Source organism: Microtus pennsylvanicus, chromosome 1, assembly GCF_037038515.1.
Source record: "Microtus pennsylvanicus isolate mMicPen1 chromosome 1, mMicPen1.hap1, whole genome shotgun sequence".
NCBI classification, from domain to species: domain Eukaryota; kingdom Metazoa; phylum Chordata; class Mammalia; order Rodentia; family Cricetidae; genus Microtus; species Microtus pennsylvanicus.
This window is the reverse complement of record NC_134579.1, coordinates 115,333,924-115,353,868: the sequence shown is the minus strand read 5'-3', so window position 1 is coordinate 115,353,868 and position 19,945 is coordinate 115,333,924. Positions and strand designations below refer to the sequence as shown.

The window sequence follows — 19,945 nt, the reverse complement described above, 5'->3', positions numbered from 1 at the left end:
TATACGTCTATTTACAGTTTAAAAAAACATGAGTCCATTTAAAGCATAGTACAAAAATGAGTGATAATTGTGTGGATGGCTGGCACACATGGCTGTCTGCTAGGAAGGCCAGCACCCTGAGCTGTCTTGGAGACATAGGATGGCGTGAGATGTCGTCCCACCGAGCAGAGCAAACTTTGTGAAAGGAGCCCAAGATGAGCTATAGCTGGAAAGGGGCGAGCCTGGGCTCTCCAGGACTCTCCAGGGTTCTCCAGGGCTCTGGGGCATCTTGTGCATAGTCTGCATGGGTGGTCTCCGGTACTGTAACAAAATGCCTGAAGGTGGACCCAAGGGCTGCGGCTGCCTCTGTGCGCCCTCGGGCGAGTAGGCCAATCTCTCTGAGCCTGTTCCCTCAGCAGTAAAATGGGACTGAAAGTTTGTGCCTGCCGTGAGACTGAAGTAAGAACAGATGTAGGTCAGCCATGTGCTGAAGTTGCTTCCTTCCTTCCTTCCTTCCTTCCTTCCTTCCTTCCTTCCTTCCTTCCTTCCTTCCTTCCTCCATCTATCCCTCTTCCACCTTTGAAATTGCCCTTTGAGATAGGTTCCCACTCTGCTGTCCAGGCTAGCCTGGAACTCCTGGGATCAAGGGTTCTCTGGGCCTCAGCCCCCCAAGTGTCAGGCCCACATAGTGCACCTTTGGCATCTCTGGGTTGTAGGTGGGTGGTGGCCCAGCAGCTCCTTCCATGGCTGATTCATACATAAACACAGTTGGCCATTTTGGGTGTCCACAGGGGATCCTGACAGTGTGTCCTGCAGAGAAGGGACACATTGTATTTACTGAACTTCCTTCTCCAGGCTTTTGTTCTCCAGACCAGGCTTCATGACCTGGCTTGCTATAGTGTCACCCTCCTACGGACCCTTCCCTGACCCAGAGGGTTTCTCCTGTACCCACAGTCCTTAGGCTAACAATGGCTCTGGATCAAGGAATCAAGAGCAGCCACCTACTGGCCACCCCCACACCAGGACACCCACTCAGATGGCACTTGTCGCAGGGCCTTCTCACCCTCCCCGGAGTGGACCAGAGGAGGTTCTAGGCCTCGGTTACCCCTAGTGTGGCCCCGTTTCTGGTTCCAGCTGCCGGGCGGTCTGTCTGCTCTCTCCAACGGAGCTGGGCCCGCGGCCTGAAATAGAGATTCCTGCGGCTGCGCATTTTGTCTGCCCAGACACTCTCACTTCTGCCATCCGCCACCGGACATATCGGCTCGCGGGCTAAAAATACCCCTGACATTTGTGAGGGTCTGCGAGGACCAGCCCGGCTCCCTGTAAAGGAGTTTCTCCGCAAGACACAGGCACACGATGCCCCGCTGGCTCCCCCACAGCTGGCCCACCCACTCTCCAACCCCCACTCCTGAAGGCCTAGAGATGGCGCACAGTCGTACTACCCCAGTGCCATGCAGCACCCCATATGACGGTGTACCTGTCCCCTGAAGATGAGATTAAGGTTACACCAAAGTCACAGGACAGGCCTGACCCAGCAAAACTGGGGGCATTAGAAGCATCAGGAGCCTCCCTTCCTATACTTGTCCACAGAGCCGCATCCTTCAGCCAGGAGGTCGGATCACCACACCACACACCAGCAGGCCCTGCCATGATCTTGAACTTGATGCCAGCAGAACCGGAAGAAAGCACATTTCTGCTCCTTACCACCGAGTGACAAGTCACAATGGCAACCCAATACTGGCTATGCCACAGACCATATCTCCATGCAACCCGGTCCACAGTAGGTGCCCAGTTAATGCTGATGAATGACGTCTGAGCCTTAGGAGCTGGGGAGATTCGCCACCCTGCCTGGGTGGCCCCTGTGCCTCCATCTTCCCACCTGTGAAATGGAAGCAGCCACAGAACTCAGATACTCTCAGGCTGCTGGGAGTAGACTTTGACCATGAAATGTACTCGTGGGTCATTGTTAGGTGATGACTGTCTTCTTCCCTGTCAGGAATCAAGTTCTCCTCATCAAGTAGCTTCTCCCTCGTGGTGACAAGATGGCTGCCAGAAACTCAAGGTTTTATCCCATCCGTCAGCCCGGCTTTGAGTCCTGACTTCACTCATTTACGGGGCTCTGGAGCAGGGCTACCATCTCAGAACCAGTTACAGCTGCCAGAAATACAGCAAGCCCTGATTGGCTGGGCCTGGGTATGGAGAACCAATCACTGTGTGGAGAGGTACGAGGGGTGTGTGTGTGTGTGTGTGTGTGTGTGTGTGTGTGTGTGTGTGTGTGTGATGTTGTCACCCCAGGTCTGTACTGTAGTGAGGGTAGAAGGTGTGGCTCCCAGTCCTGGGGATACTGGAAAGGCAGGTCCCCAGGGCATCCTCTGCTCAAGTTTTTTTGTTTGTTTGTGTTTTTTTTGTTTGTTTGTTTGTTTTTTTTGGTTTTGTGGGGTTTTTTGGTTTGGTTTGGTTTTGGGTTTGGTTTTTGGAGACAGGGTTTTTCTTTGTATCTCTGGCTGTCCTGGAACTCACTCTTTAGACCAGGCTGGCCTTGAACTCACAAAGATCTGCACGCCTTTGCCTCTCAAGTGCTGGGATTAAAGTTTTGACTGTATTGTGGCTTTTACTGGGCATTGCACAGTGGTGTATGTATGTGTATGTGTGTGGTATGTGTGTGTGTGGTGTGTGTGCGGTGTGTGTATATGTGGTGTGTGTATGTGTGTGCGGTGTGTATGTGGTGTGGTATATGTGTGTATGTGTGTGCGGTGTGTGGTATGTGTTTGCGGTGTGTGTGTGGTGTGGTATGTGTGTGTGATGTGTGTATGTGTGCATGTGGTGTGTGTATGTGTGGGGTGTGTATGTGTGGCGTGTGTATGTGGTGTGTGTGTACATGTGTATGTGGTCTGTGGTGTGTGTATGTGTGTGGTGTATGTGTATGCTGTGTGTATGTGGTGTGGTATATGTGTATGTGTGGTGTGTGTATGTGTGTGTGGTGTGTGTAATATGTGTGGTTTTTGTGTTTGTATGTGATGTGTGTTTTGTGGGGGGTTCTGCGTGTGTTGGGTGGTGTGGTATGTGTGTGTATTGTGTGTGGTATGTGTGTATTGTGTTTGTGTGGTGTGTGTGTATTGTGTGTGGTGTGTACAGTGTGTGTGTGGTATGTTGTGTGTATGTGCAGTGTGTGTATGTGGTGTGGTATTATGATGTGTGTTTTGTGTGGTATCATTTAAGGACACACATTAGAACTCCCATTTTTTGGAACCCCTTGGTTCCAAGGACTCTGGTCCCTGCAGGCCACCGCATTGCAGGGCCACACCTCCCGACTCACCCCCCCATCTCCCCTTCCCACCCGAGTCCTCCAGCCGGGCTTTCCACCCACACCCAGGACAGTAACTCTCACGGCAGAGTCCACGGCTCAGGCTCAGCTCAGAACGAGTACAAAGAAGTCGGGATTGCCATCTGAGAGGCGGGTACGGTCTAAATAAGAAGATCCATGAAAAGCAAACGGAGACCCGGGCAGAACCCATCTCCTGCAGCCAGGATTGACGACTTCTCGCAACCCGCCCAGCAGCCCGGCAGTGTGCACCGACCGCAACCAAGGACTGGGCTGGAGGAGGGGCGCAGGCCCATCATAAATACAATATTAAGATGAGGCCCGGAATTAATGGGACTCACGTCCTAATAAATATCATCAGCTAGTGAGGAGTTTCGGGACTGCTGGTGGGAGATATATTTTGGTAAAATATGGTTTTTGTATGGGTAGGGTCTGGGGCGAGGGGTGCACGGGATGTAAATCTACTCTGAGAAGTACCCTTTGTGATTCTTCATTTCTCACGAAGCTCCGAAAGCCTAGAGTAAGATCCGTATTCACTGTTCCTGGAAGCACCCGGGTTTCTGTTGGGGGAAGACTTTGTCTGCGAAGCTCACATTCTAGAATGTTCTATAGACTGTGTTTATGTCCCAGGTATTGGAGCTTGGAGAACAGGAAATGACCCTGGTGGCCGAGTGGCAGGGGTCAGGAAGGGGGCGGGGTCCGGGCTGGACCTGGTGCACAGGAATGAGCGTCTGGCCTGCGGCAGGCAGGAAGGAGGGAGTGTGGCTCAGGACCAGAAGTGCACTGTGAGCCTGCGCTACCCCCAGGGGCATATTCTGGTGAGGTAAAGAGATGCTGGGAACCCAGTATTTTCCTGTTAAGGGCAAATTTGCAGAGATTGGGGGAATTGGGTGCAGTGTGGAGTAAACACACCAAGTCTGCAGTACAACACAGCTGAGGTCCCCAAACAGGCTTTAATGGCGTCAGCACATGAGTTAAAACACAAGCCCGCTGTCTGCGAACACTGGCAAGTGAAAGATTGTGCCTGCAGGGTTTGTTTGGGTTGTTTTGTTTTCTTTTTCTCCCTAGTTGCTGAGACTAATAATATCTCATTTTGTTAACCAGAAAAGATCCTTTAAAAATGGCTTTAAAAAGGTTTGTACTAACTCTATTTTTCTGTGAATTCCTCTTGCCCTCAAGGTCAAGTTCAAACTCTTCGGCTGACTACCAAAGCCCAGGAGGCTGCCACTGCCGGTCCTTCTGCCTTGCCGCCCCCTGCTCCCCTCAAGGATGGGAATTCCTAGGAAAAGCCAGGCCTACTTTGACTCTGAGCCTTCTGGCTTGCTGTTCCCTCAGCCTGGAACACTTTTCCACGGCTGAGACCTGGCTCGGTTCACAGGCAGACACCAGGAAAGCTGGTCCTACGTGTATCTCCAACACTCTAACAACCTCTAGGACATGAAGAAAAGGCTCGGTGTGCCTTACCTCTTCCCCGACAGGTCCCGTGGGCTGTGTCACTTGTGCGTTGCACATAAGGTCCCTGGCAGTCTGCGTGGCGCTGGGGCTATGATATTTACCCCACCTGGATCCTGGCTCCATCGCTGGCTAATTCCCTGTACATTTAAGTTTTAGAGTCAGGGACTTCCTGAGGGACCCTTGTGACTGTGCCCTCACTCAGGTCAAGGCCAGTGATATCTGAGTCACGTCCTCCAGGGGGTGAGGACCACACAGCTCCCCCCAGAACAGAGATACCACTTGCTCCCCACAGAGTCTGCTGCAGCCCAGCACCCGGCCCACACTAAATCCTCAGTAAACACTGCACTGAGTGGAGAGGCCTACGAGGTCCCGTCTACCCCGCAGCAGGGTTGGTGCCCACCCTGGGGGCAGGTTGGCTTGCCCAGTATCATTTGACTGTTAGTTCTGATGCAGTCAACAAATGCACTGTGGAATTCAAAGTGGGCATGAGGTGTCTAAGGAAGCCCTCCACTCCTCAAAGGCAAGAGAATGTTTATAGTAAATATTCACAACACCACGGTCACCATTTTCCACGATGGACAGCTGTCCCCTTGATCTATCTCCCAAACTTGACTGTCACTCCACTTTGAAATTATGAACAGTATTCTCCCCACTGTGCCCCCCTTGCTTCCCAGGCCCTGGCAACCCCTGTTCAACTTTCTGTCAATATGTTTTGTCTCTTCTGTACGTCTGTCAGTGGCTCATACAACACACGACCTTTGTGGCTGGTCTCTTCCGCTTAGCACATCTCCAAGTTTGTCCGTGTGAGCCTGTGCTCATCCTTCCTTTTGCTGACTGAATATTATTCCGTCATATGATATGGCACCACACTTTTGTCTAGGTTCATCAGACAACAACACTGAAGTCAACACTGGTCAGCAAATATCCACCCCATCCCTATCTCAACCAGGATTACTTTATAATTGGAAATAAAATTGCTAGATCACGCATGATTTCTGCTCCTTACCATCTATTACCCTCATTTCACAAGTGGAGAAACTGAGGCCCAAGTAGGTTCAGCTACTTCCTTGCCTCTGAGTATACAGCTAGGTAAAGATCTACCCAGGATCTGGTCTCCAGAGTCAGCCCGAAACCTATCAGGAGGGCAAGGAGTGGGAGCAGGGAGGGGAGGAGGGAGAGAACCTTCCTAAAGGCATGGTTCATTCCATAGTGCCGTTTCCTCCTGGTGAGGAACTCTCGCTTGTCCCAGAACTTAACCTGCTGCAAGGTTCCATAGTTTTTGATACAAACATCGTTATTCAGCAGTCGTTTTTGTTTGTTTGTTTTTGTTTTTCGAGACAGGGTTTCTCTCTGTAGCTTTGTTGTCTACCCTGGAACTAGCTCTTGTAGATGAGGCTGGCCTCGAACTCACCTGTCTCTGCCTCCTGAGTGCTGGGATTAAAGGCGTGCGCCACCACCGCCAGGCTATTATTCGTCAGTTTGTATGAGGCAGGAAGCTGGTTGACCTGAGAGCACCTCTGTGATTGCCCCCAGCCCCCTCCTGACAAAATGACATTAAACATCCTCGGCAGGAAGTCTTTGCATGCCTGCACCCTCAGCCTTAGAGAGCAGTCTCCATGCTTCTGAGCCCAAAGGCAGGATACATTGTGGGCAGAGCAGCTTCAGGCTACCACCAGTCCGAGCTCAAACATTCCAGCAGAGTGCTCCCAGGACCTCATCCCACTCTCTGGTCAATCTCAGCTTCATTTTCTCCAAATTCTCCACACAGGACCAAGTGACTTGTGTTGCCTAAGCTTGAAGATCTAGGTCGCTGGAACTGAGAGCTCCCGGACCTGACTATGGCCACCAGGCAGGTGCAGTGAGCTCAGGCCTGCTCCGTGCCAAACCTGCCCCCATCCTTGGTGGTCGTCCCATGGTCCTGGCAGTTCCATTGCAACTGAGGCTGCACCTTCACCAATGGTTCTCCAGGCTCTGCCACATGGCACCAAGCCTCATGCTCTCCTTCGTCGGTTCACGCCTCAGAACTGGCACCACACAGACGATTCTCACACACTATTTACCAAGTTCAACTGCCAGCCTGACGTTCAGCCTCAGCCCCTGCTGGACCACAGCTTCTGTGTGCTGTTGCCAAGCAAATACCTCCCAGATCACCTCAATGATGCTGCGCTCTTGTGAACCACAGCTGATTTTAAGCCCCAGGAAAGCCCAGGTTTTAATTCCACAGATTCTCACCACATACGCAGCCCAGATAGAGTCTTCACTTCCCTCTGAAACGTCACGAGCCAGGCCTCCATCTTCTGCACTGCTCTCAACGTTCTCATCTTCCCAGCTCCCACAGGACAGCCCAGGAACACAGGAACACACACGATGGCTTTTCCAGTCCGAAGACCCACAGTCCTCCCCCGGAACAATCCTGTTCTCCGCTGCCAATTCCTGTCCTACCTTGCTTCTCTGTTCCTGGGACGAAACACAGACTAAAAGCAACTTGGTGAGGAATGGGTTTATTTCAGCTTTCACATCCAAGGAACAGACAGACCATCACTGCAGGTCAAAGTGGAAAGCTGGAGGCAGGAACTGAAGCAGAGGCCGTGGAGGAACACTACTCACTGGCTTGTTCAGTTACCTTCCATTGTAACACAGGCCCAGCTGCCCAGGGGTGGCACTGCCCATATAGGCTGGGTCCTCCTACATCAGTTAACAAATTACAGCTGGGTGGTGGTGGCACGCACCTTTAATCTCAGCACTTGGGAGGCAGAGACAGGCAGATCTCTGATCAAAAGCCCCCAGCCACAGACCTATGACTGAGGCTTGTGAATGTGGCTAATAATAGACAAAAAAAAATAGGTATATTTACATTTCACTCATTTACATTTAAATGGCCACGGTGGGGGCTGGACAGATGGCTTAGCAGCTAGGAGCACTTGCTTTGCCTGTGCAGAGACCTGGGTTCAAATGCCAAGTGAGAAACCAAGGCAGAGACACATGTCACCCCAGTGCTGTGGAAGGCGAAGGCATGAGGATGGCGAGGGGCTGGCTAGCCACCAGCCTAGCTCTGGGATCAAGGAGAGATCCTGTCTCAGGGGAATAAAGCAGAGAGCGTTGTTCCATAGGGTGGGGCACCCACAGGGCACGCACACTGTCCTGGCTAGTTACACAAGCTGGAGTTATTTGAGAGGAGGGAGCCTCAACTGAGAAAATGCATCCATAAAATCCAGCTGTAAGGCATCTTCTTAGTGATTGGTGGGGGATGGCCCCACCCATTGTGGGTGGTGCACCTCGGGCTGGTGGTCCTGGGTACTGTAAGAAAGCAGACTGAGTAAACCATGGGAAGCAAGCCAGTAAGTAGCGCCCGTCCATGGCCTCTGCACCAGCTCCTGCCTTCAGGTTCCTGCCCTGCTTGAGTTCCTGCCCTGACTTCCCTCAGTGATGGACTACAGTGTGGGAAAGTGAGCTAAATAAACCCTTTCCTCCCCAGCTTACTTTCCCATCGTGGTGTTTCATTCCAGCAATAGTAAACCTAAGACACACATAGACGGTGAAAATACAAACTAGGGGCTGAAGAGCTGGCTCAATGCACTTGTTGTTCTTCTAGAATATTTAGGCTTGATTCCCAGCACCCACAGGGCAGCTCACAAGTATCTGCAACTCCAGTGTCAGGGGATCCTCTGCCCCCTTCTGGCCCTCTCAGGTACTGCACACGTACAGTGCACAGACATAACATAGGCAAAACACCCAGACACATATAGAACCACAAAAATAGAAACCAGCCACAGTGACTGTGTAGGACATTCCAGGATGAACGCTTGCTCTGTGACTGCCAGCCTCATGCAGACATTCTCCTGGACTCCCGTAAGAGATGCTTTCCCGATCCTGTCTAGCAGCAGGGGCATTTCCTGATAGCACAGGGAGTATTGCTGGCCTCACTCCATAACATCAGAGTCCGGGTCTCCCCTCCTTATCTCTGAAGTGCCTGTGTTTTACATGAAAAAGCGTTTCTAATTAGTAGGTCGGCCCCTCTTGAGTTTGATAAAAGCGGAGGAGAAAGAGATTTGATTAACCCAAGATCTTTTCAATTTGGCGGGTTCCACATGACTGAAGCCTGTGGCAGCCACCTAGCTGAGCTGCTGCTTCTGATTGCATTCTTCCCTTTGTGCCCATGGGTGCCTCTGAAACTGGAGGGGTGGGGGGACCAGGGCTCAGAGGCCAGCACAGCCACTATAGCAATCACGTGGCCCACGAAGGAAGGGAAAGCAACAAAGGCTCCCACCATCCTTAAATAAGAACATGTGTTCAGCCTGAGCTGGAGGCAGAAGGTTTGGGCTGAGCAGGGGTAGAGCTACCTAGAAGGTCAGAGTCAGAGGGGACAGTCCATCACAGTCATGGCCTAATACGTGTGAAGGTCTGGTGTCTGCTGTCTCCTTTGTACGTGTGTGTGTGTGTGTGTGTGTGTGTGTGTACACATACATATGGGGCCCAGGGCTCAACCTTTGGCAGTGTTCCTCAAAAGCCACCTACCGTGTTGTGAGTGTGTGCAGGTGTATGTGTGTGTTATGTGTCTGTGAGTGTACAGTAGCCACAGTGTGTGTGTGATGGTAGGAGCACAGGAAAGGGTGTGGGTCCTCCACTTTTACCTCTCTTGTTCATTCCTGTGTCCACCAGGGCGGCTGGTCCACAAGCCTTGGGGGAGTCCTGTGTCTGCCTCCCAGCTCACTGCAGAAACACCGAGCTTAGACCCTCACTGCTGCGTCTGGCTTTCATGTGGGCTCCAGGGGTCTGAACTCATGTCTTTATGGTTTGGGTTGGCACTGTGTCAGTCCAGGAATGGGGTCGTGTGATAAAAATTCTGGGTGCTTGTGAGAACACGCCAAGAAAACAAGAATCCCGTCAGCCCAGTGTCTACAGAATACAGAACTCCGTGTCCTCCCGGGTGTCGGAGAAGGGTGGGTCCACTTCAGATACTCACCGTTACCTGCCGCCGTTTCTCCATTGTTAACACTGTCCTTTATGCTCTTCTATGGAAAACATGTTTTTGCCACGTGTGACTTGTCCTTGCAATTGTATATGACTTGAACTCAGGAGGACTTTACTCACGTGACCTTTAACCCTCAGAGAATAAACTGCCTGCCTGAGGCTCTGAAGTTCAAGGCCATCCTTGGCCAGGTAGCAAATTGGAGGCCACCCTGAGCTACATGAGATTCCTTGGAAACTCAAAGAACTTTCTCTCCGATGTTTGTGGTCCGGTCTCCACATCAGCTCCTGTCTGATTGTCCTGGTTATGTCAGCTGATTCCGCCACCTCACGTAGCAGCTGGGCTTCTTCATCTAAGGCAGTGGTCCTCAACCCTCCCAGTGCTGCGACCCTTTAATACAGTTCCTCACGCTGTGGCGACCCCAACTATAAAATTATTTTTGTAGCTGCTTCATAACTGCACTTTTGCTGCTGTTATGAATCATAATGTAATGATCTGTTTTCCGAAAGCCTTAGGCGACCCCTGTGAAAGGGTTGTTGGGTCCTCAGAAGCACCATGACCCACAGTTTGAGAACTGCTGATCTGAGACTTTTTGTTCATTCCTTCTTCTAAAAATCCCCAGCATTTGTTTCCAGTGTTCCACCACCTGGTCAAAGGATGAGGAAGTTAAAAACTGTAATAGTGGCCACACTGTGTGGCCCTGGCCCAGGTAAAGGAACTCATAGGCAGCGGGACGGGACTCAGTAAATTCACGAGCATGCCACAGAAACAAAAGGAAAGAACCCGGGTCCAAAGCAGACAGAGCAAGGACAGGAAGATGAGGAAGAGGGAGAAGGCCTCAAACACAGGTCCAGCAGTGCCCTTGCTTACTGTAATTATTTACTCCATGGCTTTTTTAATGTGCATGAGTGTTTGCCTATATATGCGTCTATGCACCATGTGCTTGCAGGGACCACAGTGGCCAGAAGAGGGCATCAGATCCTCTAGAGCTCACTCACAGTTGTGAGCTGCCATGTGGGTGCTGGGAATCAAACCCAGGTCCTCTAGAAGACCAATGAGCATTACTGCTCAGCATCCCTCCAGCACCTAATAGCTTTCTTTCTTTTCATTTTACTGAGACTAGAACTCAAGACCTGCCTGCACAGTGGGCAAATGCTCCACCCCAAGCTCCATCCTCATCCCTGCACAGTGGGCAAGTGCTCCAACCCAAGCTCCATCCTCATCCCTGCACAGTGGGCAAGTGCTCCACCCCTGAGCTCCATCCTCAGCTCCTTCACTGTGGGCAAGCGCTCCACCCCTGAGCTCCATCCTCAGCCCTGCACAGTGGGCAAGTGCTCCACCCCTAAGCTCCATCCTCAGCTCCTTCACTGTGGGCAAGTGCTCCACCCCTGAGCCCCATCCTCAGCCCTGCACAGTGGGCAAGTGCTCCACCCCTGAGCCCCATCCTCAGCCCTGCACAGTGGGCAAGTGCTCCTCCCCCGAGCTTCATCCTCAGCCCTTCGATCTTGTTTTGCTACAGAAAGGAGCTAGGTTGCTGAGGCAGACCTGGTTCCTGGGGTTGCCAAGTCACTGTGCTTGGGTTTATGTAACCCCTGGGCCACCAGATCCTCATCCCACACTATCCCATCCAATCAAAGGCCCCCAGCCTGGGAGTGAATTCAGCATCCCAGCAGTGGTCATGCTAGTAATTCCTCACCTAGAACACAGGAGCCGAAGAAAACTCCAGAAGGGCAGACTGAAAAATCTCCTCTTTCTGTGTGTGCACAGATGCACATGGGAGAGAAGAACCATATGTGTGTGTGTGCACATGTGTATGTGTGCGTGTGTGCATGTTGCTGGGACTTGAACTCAGGTCCTTTGCAAGAACAGCAAGCCCCCTTCACCACTGAGGTCTCTCTCCAGACCATGCCCCTCCTTTAGATGTAGATGTTGAGGATGGACTCAGGTCTCAATGCCTCTGTGGCGAGCGCTTTGCCAGCTGAGCCATTCCCCAACTCCAGCTCTTCTTTTAGGCCTGGCTGTCCTAGAACTTGCTTTGTAGACCAAGCTGGCATCGAACTCACAGAGATCCGCCTGCCTCCTCCTCCCGAGTGCTGGGATTAAGGGCGTGCGCCACCACCGGCCTGACAACTCTTACCCTGAGAATGACGACTCTTGGTGTAAATGAAAGTGGCCTGGCTCAGCCACAAGGCTGATCAGGTCCACCAGACGCCCAGGAAAATCTTAGAGTGTGGACCCAAACGCAGACCTTCCTGAAGCCGCCTAAGGAGCTGGTTTGACCTAGACTCCTATACTGGGGTCCCTGGTTCTCCAGGATTCTCGGTGGCCTCCCAGGCGCTGTGAGTTCAGAGGCCTAAATTGTCAGTCTGCGAGCTGAAGGCTGAGCAGCAAGGCAGACAGGGCGTCACAGACGCGTGAATTATACATGGCCATCTGGGGAGGGTGGCCCAGAGCCAGCCCAGCCCGTGGGCATATGGAGTCATATGTTCTTAGTAGCAGAGCCCAACGCTGGCACCTGGCCACCTCTCCACCACCGTGCCAGGCAACTTCCATTTCTGTGATGGTGGCCGGAGCTTGGAGCCAGGACACATGGCTCTGTGGGCTGGGACTCTTGGGGTGGGTGGGTGGGGTCAGTGGCTCGGTTGTTTCTCCAAGTTCATCAATAACCCCTTTCCTAAACTGGATGTGGTGACTCAACACCTGTAATCTCCACACTCAGGAGGCTGAGGCAGGAGGATTGCCATGAGTTCAAACCGACCAAAGTTACAATGAGTTCCTGGCTATCCTTGGCTGCATAAAAAGACTATCTTTAAAAAAAAAAATCCACAAAAGTTTCTTTTCTACCTTGCACTGATTCGGAATTTAGATAGGAAATGATAAAACTTTAGGGCCAGGTATGGTGGGATTAACTAACTGCCAAGCCCAGTCTGTCTGTCTGTCTGTCTGCCTGCCTGCCTGTCTGCCTGTCTCTTTCTACCTGCAACTTACACATCTGATATGAGCTCTCAGCTACTGCCCCAGCACCAGCATCATGACGCCGTGACTGCCTGCTAACCAGCATGCCCCGCTACTCGCTGTGATAGTCATAGATTCACCCTCTGAAACTGCAAGGGAGCCCTCGGCTAAATACTTCTTTCATAAGTTGCCTTGGTCATGGGTGTCTGCTCTCAGCAATGGAACGATAACTAAGGCTTCCTTAGCAGCCAGCCTGCAACCCCCACCTCAGAATTTGATAAGCAGCTCTCACGGCCTGGAAAACCACCATTCATGTGTCACCATTTTGTCCCCTATGATCCCGAGAGAAACTTCTGGAAAGACAAAACAAGGAAATGCATTCAGTAACAGTGGGACAGGAGGGACTTTCCAAATCAGCCATAAAGAACCTTTGTTTTCATACAGGGGGCTTCCTCACCCTGAGACATCGACGTTTCTGAGGTGGTCTTCAGAACTCTGCCATGCTCCTACACAGAGGCGACGTCTGGGATGTGTAAGAGGATGGAGCAGGACAAGTGTGGCTTAAAGGATGGCTCCTGGTGACCAATGGGCTGTGTGACACCGCCACCTGGTGAGGAAGCTCTGACTAGCCATGCAGAGTACCTCGTACTTCAGGAGAGCCGCCTGCAGCCTGCAGCACCACCTGCTGGTCCAGCCTGAGACCAGCAGCCCATGGCACCCCCTACTGGGAGAGCTTCAGGGCCGCTGAACACACACACAAGGTGTAGTGGCCCAAGATCTGCTGGGCTTGAAGACAAAATTATTTCTTTCCCTCAGCCTCTCTAGTGACAAATTAAAATTCCCAAGTGAGAAGACATCACATTTTATTACCTGATCTCTTTTTTAATTAATTTTATTTTGTGTATGAGTGTTTTTTCTCATGCATCACATGTGTGACTGGTGCCCAAGGAAGTCAGAAGAGGACATCAGATACCCTGGGGCTGGAGTTATGGACAGCTGTGAGCCTCCATGTAGGTGTTAGCAATTGACAAGCGTTCTTAACTGCTGAGCCATCTCTCCAGCCCCTGTTACCTGATTCAAAGCTCGCTCTAAAGCTCTATGCTGTGGGTAGGCAGGGAGGCGCACAGGAAACTGAGGACCTCCTCACATAGACAACTGGTTTTCAATTTGGTAGAGAAATAATTGCCTTCGATGGACTGTGCTCAAAGCATCAGGCTTCCCTATGGAAAAGTAAACCTGAAAAATAAGATTGCTCACTCACACTTGGCTCCCTGCAAAATTACCTTGAAACAGTTGATAGACAAAGGTAAAACCGGAAACAAAACATCTCAGAAGCAACACAGGAGACTGTGCTGATAGTTTGTTTGTGATCTAACAAATTAAGCTTTTCTGAAGATCAGAGTGCAAAGCTAGCCACACGGGTCAGCTGTACAGACCAGGCAGAGGTGGTGCACACCTTTAGTCCCAGCACTAGAGAGGGATATAAGGTGGGATGAAACAGGAACTCAACCTCTTTTCAGTCTGAAGATTTTATAGAGGTAAGAACTCTCTAGTGGTTGACTGCTTTGCTTCTCTGATCTTTCAACTTGAACCCCAAAATCTGTCTCTGGGTTTTTATTATTCATGCTACAGGAGACCATCTTCACAGCTCAAGCCAACTAGCAATCTATCTGTTTGGTCATTACTTCTTTTTCATTTTTGTGCATTCATTTACTGTGTGCGCATGCATGCATGCATGTGTGTGCATGCCATAACACTTGCGTGGGGGTCAGAGGTCAGTTTATGGCCTTTGCTCTCTTCCACTGTGTGGGTCCTGAGAATCGAACCTACTGCATCGCCAGTTTGACAGAGGGCTCAAGTCCGGGCAACCCGGGCAGTGTCTGAATTCCGTCCTTCCTGTCCCCACTAAACTTGTAGGGGATGGTAGACTAGCCTGTGGAAGCTGCCTACCCTTGGAGACGCTGGCTACAGTATGGGGATGTTCCAAACATCTTCGTTTATACAAGCAAAACTACACGGCTGTCCAGCCACAGGGGAAGGAATAAATAACCCACATGGCATCTGCTTGTGAGATGCATCCCATGGAGACAAAGAGCGGGGTTGCCCAGGCGGCCCCGGAGGGAACAATCGGGAAGGATCTATTGTCACACATGAAAACACCATTTAAATGACCCCCTTCCCTATCCCTGCAGACCATGACCATAATTGTTCTGGCTCCATAGCCCAAACTAACCTTCTGACTCAAGGCCATCCTCCTGCCTCAGCCTCCTGAGCACTGGGATTATAGTGTGCCACGACACCAGGTTATGTCCTCAGTGTTCTGACACTTGTCCTTTTGACTGAGGGAACTCTGAGACCTCTCACGTGGTAAACATGGCTGGGACCCGGCTGGACGGGCCGTCTTGAAGCTGTCGGCACAGAGTGCCCAGGGCAGCTCTGGCAAGCCGGGCTGCTTTTTGTTTATTTCACCCACTTCTCATCTCTTGTTTTTTGAAACATGCTTTTTTTCTGATTGTTATTTTGTTTTTTGAGACGGGGTTTCTCTGTATAGCCCTGTCTGTCCTAGAACTTGCTCTGGAGACCAGGCTGACTTCAAACTCACAGAGATCCTCCTGCCTCTGCCTCCCGAGTGCTGGGATTAAAGTCACCAAGAACCACCTCTCTTTGACTGACTATATATATATATTGGTTTTCTAAGACAAAGTTCGTCTATGTAACCACCCTGACTGTCCTGGAACTCTCTCTGTAGACCAGGCTAGCCTCGAACTCAGAGATCTGCCTAATCACAGAGTTATTAAAGGTGTGTGCCACTATCACCTGGCTGAAATATATTTTTAATTGTTCCTTGTGTGTTGGGCTTTTATAACAAGATAAAATACTACCTTTTTGAGGAAAATTAATATAAAAAGCTATGGGTACCCAGTGTAGAAAAAAGTCATATGGAATGAGGAAAATTAAAGTGACCTTCCAGGCTAGCCATGCAGACTCCAAGGGACCACTCTGAGAACGAGCGACTCAGTACCAGGGGTACATGAGGCAGGAGGATTGTGAGTTCAAGGCCAGCCTGGGGAAAATGAGGAGGTTATATATATAAAAAAAAGAAAAAATTAAAATTATGAGGGCTGGAGAGATGGCTTAATGGTTAAGAGCACAAACTGCTCTTCCAAAGGATTCAGGTTCAATTCCCAGCACCCACATGGTGGCTCACAACCATCTATAACTGTTGTCTGATTCTCTCTTCTGATTTCTAGTGTGAAAATGTACATACATACAGACAAAATGCCCACATACATACATACATACATACATACATACATATAAAGTTCCTAAATAAATAAGTCCTGGGGGTTCCCTGAAGCCTCAAAGGCCCGCTGTGCTGTAGTGACACCAGATCCCTCAGCTTTGATAGTGAGCAGCCTCCCTGCCAGCATTTACATCCCAGGAGATAATAAAGTGTGAGTAGCTTCTGCACGGCCCTAGCTTCCATCCCCGGGACCCAAAACAACAACCAAAACACAAGGAAGCAACAGACAGCAAATAAAAGGCCCCACGCTATGGGACGCAGGACATTCCTTAACACCCGAGCTGCGTGATAGCCACAGGGAAGGTCCTCCAGGTCCCCAGGACAGGACAGCTCAGCGTCGATTGACATGGAGAGACTGTCATGTCAGGTTACTGAGAAAGATGTTTACACGGGTGCCACACTCTGCTTTGTAAAAAGGAAGAAAGAGAAGATTGTCTCTTATTTGTGTAAAACAAGAAAGGAAGGAGGAAGCAAAGGAAGGAAAGAAAAAGGAGGGGGAGAAGGGAGGGGGGATGGCTGGGTGGGTAGGTGGGTGGATGGATGGGAAGATGGACCATCAAACAAGTAGATGGTCTTCCTAGTGGAGACTCAGATCCATTCTCCCATCCCAGGCTGGCAGCAGCGCAGAGCCTGGTGCAGTGCTTCCCCCTGCCGGCCGGCTACGGAACTGCCTGGCTGCATGCCCAGGACAGGGAGCCTGCGGGAATGTCCCGGGTTGGCCAAGGCAGAGCCTGCTGTCTGCGGTACCCGGTTCGGGACAGAGAAGACCCGGAGCCGCGGATCGCCTTTCCCGAAGGTAGATCTTGCCTTGAGAAACATCAGCTGGCATTCAAGTACAGCTTCCCCGGGATCTTTCTGGAAATTCTCCAGTTTCCCACAGGTCTTTCAAGCTTTATATTTAAGCATGTTCTAGTTGACTTCCTGTTGTTGTCATAAACTCCGTGACCAAAAGGTAACACGAGGAGAGAAGGACGCATTGCGCCTGAGGGGTTACAGTGTGTAGCCGCTGGAAGCCAAGCCAGGCAGGAGCTCGAGACCCGGACCACGGAAGAAGCTGTACACCGACTTGCTCTCCATGGCTTGCTCAGGTAGCTTTCTTATATAACCCAGGACCACCTTCTTCGGGGTGGCACCGCCAGCAATCAAGAAAATACCTCACAGACGTGCCCACAGGCTAATCCAATGGGGGTAGTCTTCAAGTGAGTGCCTCGTCAAGTTGACAACCAAGATTACCCTTCATACAGGTCTACTGCCCAAATCTCCCCACAAAATCAGAACTTCTAGCCCAGTTTCTGCTGACTTTATTTTCAATAAGGGATACAAAAAATACCTAAAACCGAAGCTTCTAGAAGAACCACTTGTTCTTGCCTGTCTTGTATCACAGCCCAAACTTTTTGTTTGTTTGTTTTTTGTTTTTCAAGACAGGGTTTCACTGTAGCTTTGGAGCCTGTCCTGGAACTAGCTCCTGTAAACAGACCAGGCTGGTCTCGAACTCACAGAGATCCACCTGCCCCTGCCTCCCGAGTGCTGGGATTAAAGACATGTGCTACCACCGCACAGTTCTTTTAAAGATTTATTTATTTGTTGTCTATCTTTATGCACACCTTTATGACAGAAGAGGGCATCAGATCCCACTATAGATGGTGTGAGCCACCATGTGGTTGCTGGGAATTGCACTCAGGACTTCTGGAAGAGCAGCCAGTGCTCTTAACCACTGAGCCATCTCTCCAGCCCTCACACCCCAAATTTGACCTCGACCTCCCACCTGGCCTTATATCTCAGAGCTGGATCTCTAAGAACATCTTTGTTGAGCCCAGTTTTGTCCAGGGGGTGTCCACAGAGTACCCCATGGGCATGAGGTGATTGTAGTCGTACACATTCACAACAGATTTGATCTTTGACCTCTTTGGTGATTTTCTTCTTGCCCACGCAGCTGTGACTTTTCAAGGATGGCAGCTGATTCCAGCCACCAGAGCATGGCTACCAGGACAGCCTGAGGTGCCGTCATCAATATTCTTGATGATAATGGCTTTGCATCCGAAGCGGCGTGCCAGGAGCAGCGCCGCTTTCCCTGGTTTCATGAGCTTTTATCCATTTCAACAGCAAGCAGCAGGCGGCCAGCAGAGGGCGCCAAGCCCACTTCAGCGCTCGTCCGTACTGGAGGGACTCTCGGCACTAATGGAGTTCTGGTTGGAGACAGATGCTCGCAGAAATAAAGTCAAGTCCCAAATTCCCCCTCGGTGAGGACTGAGAGCAGGAACGGGGGAGGGGGTCAGGAAAAAGGAACGGAGGTCAACTTCAACCCACGGCACGGATCACCTGAGTTCTTCCACCACCGCCATCACTTCCACCATTGTCACCCACTGCCACCGCCACCAACACCACCGCTGCTGGACCCAGGGGCTCTTTAGCCGAGAGGAAACACAACAAGAAAGGCTGGAAGTTTCTTGAGTTTCAGTCAAGGCAAAGACGTCCCTAGAGAGGAGTCATTTGTCCGTTTTAGTGGACAAATGCTTGTTCTGTGGACTCCAACCCAACACAGGGTCCTGGTTTGAATTCCTACGCTGCCGTCTTCCTGGTCTCCCCATTGTTGCAAGGACTTAGCAGGCTTTGTTAAAATACCACCTTTGATATGAGAGTCAAGAAAAACACTACCCAGGCTGGGCAGTGGTGGCACACACCTTTAATCCCAGCACCCAGGAGGCAGAGGCAGGCGGATCTCTGTGAGTTTGAGGCTAACCTGGGTTATAGAGTGAGTTTCAGGACAGCCAGGACTACACAGAGAAACCCTGTCTTGAAAACAGTAAGTAAATAAATAAAATACTGCCTTTATACATGTTTATACAAACAGCATCCATTGCCTACCCAGTTCCATGCCTCGTCCCTCAGACACCACCCACCTTGTTTTTCTTTGGGGTTTTTGTTTGATTGTTTAATTATTTTTACATTTTATTTATTTAAGAGCATGTGTTGTGAGATATTTGATGATACAGTGAGATGTCTGTTTTACCTCACCTACCTAAGGCACCTTCTGATTGGTTTAATAAAGAGCTGAATGGCCAATAACTAGGCAGGAGAGGATAGGTGGGACCTCTTGGGGAGAGAGGGGAACTCTGGAAAAAATCTGAGAGGGGGCGGTTTGCAAAGTGAGATGTGGAGAAAATCAGACATATGGAACTGAGAAGAGGTAATAACCCACGTAGCAGAATGTAGATTAATATAAATGGGTTAATTGAAGTTTTAAAAGCTAGTTGGGAACAAGCCTAAGCTAAGGCTAAGCCTTCATAATTAATAAAAAGTCTTCGTTCAGGAGCTGACAAGCCAAAGAAAGTCCGACTACAAGTGTGTGTGTCTGTGTGTGTGTCTCTGTGTGTGTGTGTGTGTGTGTCTGTGTTGTGTCTCTGTGTGTGAGACTATGTATGTGTCTGTCTCTGTGTGTCTCTGTGTGTGAGACTATGTATGTGTTTGTGTGTGTGTGTCTCTGTGTGTGTCTCTGTGTGTGAGACTATGTATGTGTTTGTGTGTGTGTGTCTCTGTGTGTGTCTCTGTGTGTGAGACTATGTATGTGTCTGTCTCTGTGTGTGTCTGTGTGTGTGTCTGAGTCTGTGTGTGTATGTGTGAATGTCTGTGAATGTGTGTCTGTGTGCGTCTGTGTGTCTCTGTGTGTGTGTCTGTGTGTGTTTGTCTCTGTGTGTGAGACTATGTATGTGTCTGTCTGTGTGTGTCTCTGTGTCTGTGTGTGTCTGTGTATATGTGTGTCTGTGTGTCTCTGTGTGTGTGTGTGAGAGAGACTGTGTGTGTCTGTGTGTGTGAGACTGTGTGTGTATCTGTGTGTCTGTGTGTATGTGAGACCACACACACAGAAGTCAGAGGACAGGACAGCTGTGGGAATCTGTTCTCTCCCTCCACCATGTCACTATCTAGGTTCCAGGACTAAACTCAGTTGTCAGGCTTGGCAGCA

General features: G+C 50.5%; 1 protein-coding gene and 1 pseudogene across 1 annotated transcript in view; one reads left to right on the top strand and one right to left on the bottom strand.

Moving 5' to 3' along the window:
- Pheta1 (PH domain containing endocytic trafficking adaptor 1) overlaps positions 1-19,945 on the top strand; it is a 298,237-nt gene that overhangs the window by 208,629 nt on the left and 69,663 nt on the right. The window lies entirely within an intron of this gene.
- Positions 17,315-18,065, bottom strand: LOC142840863 (large ribosomal subunit protein eL27-like; annotated as a pseudogene).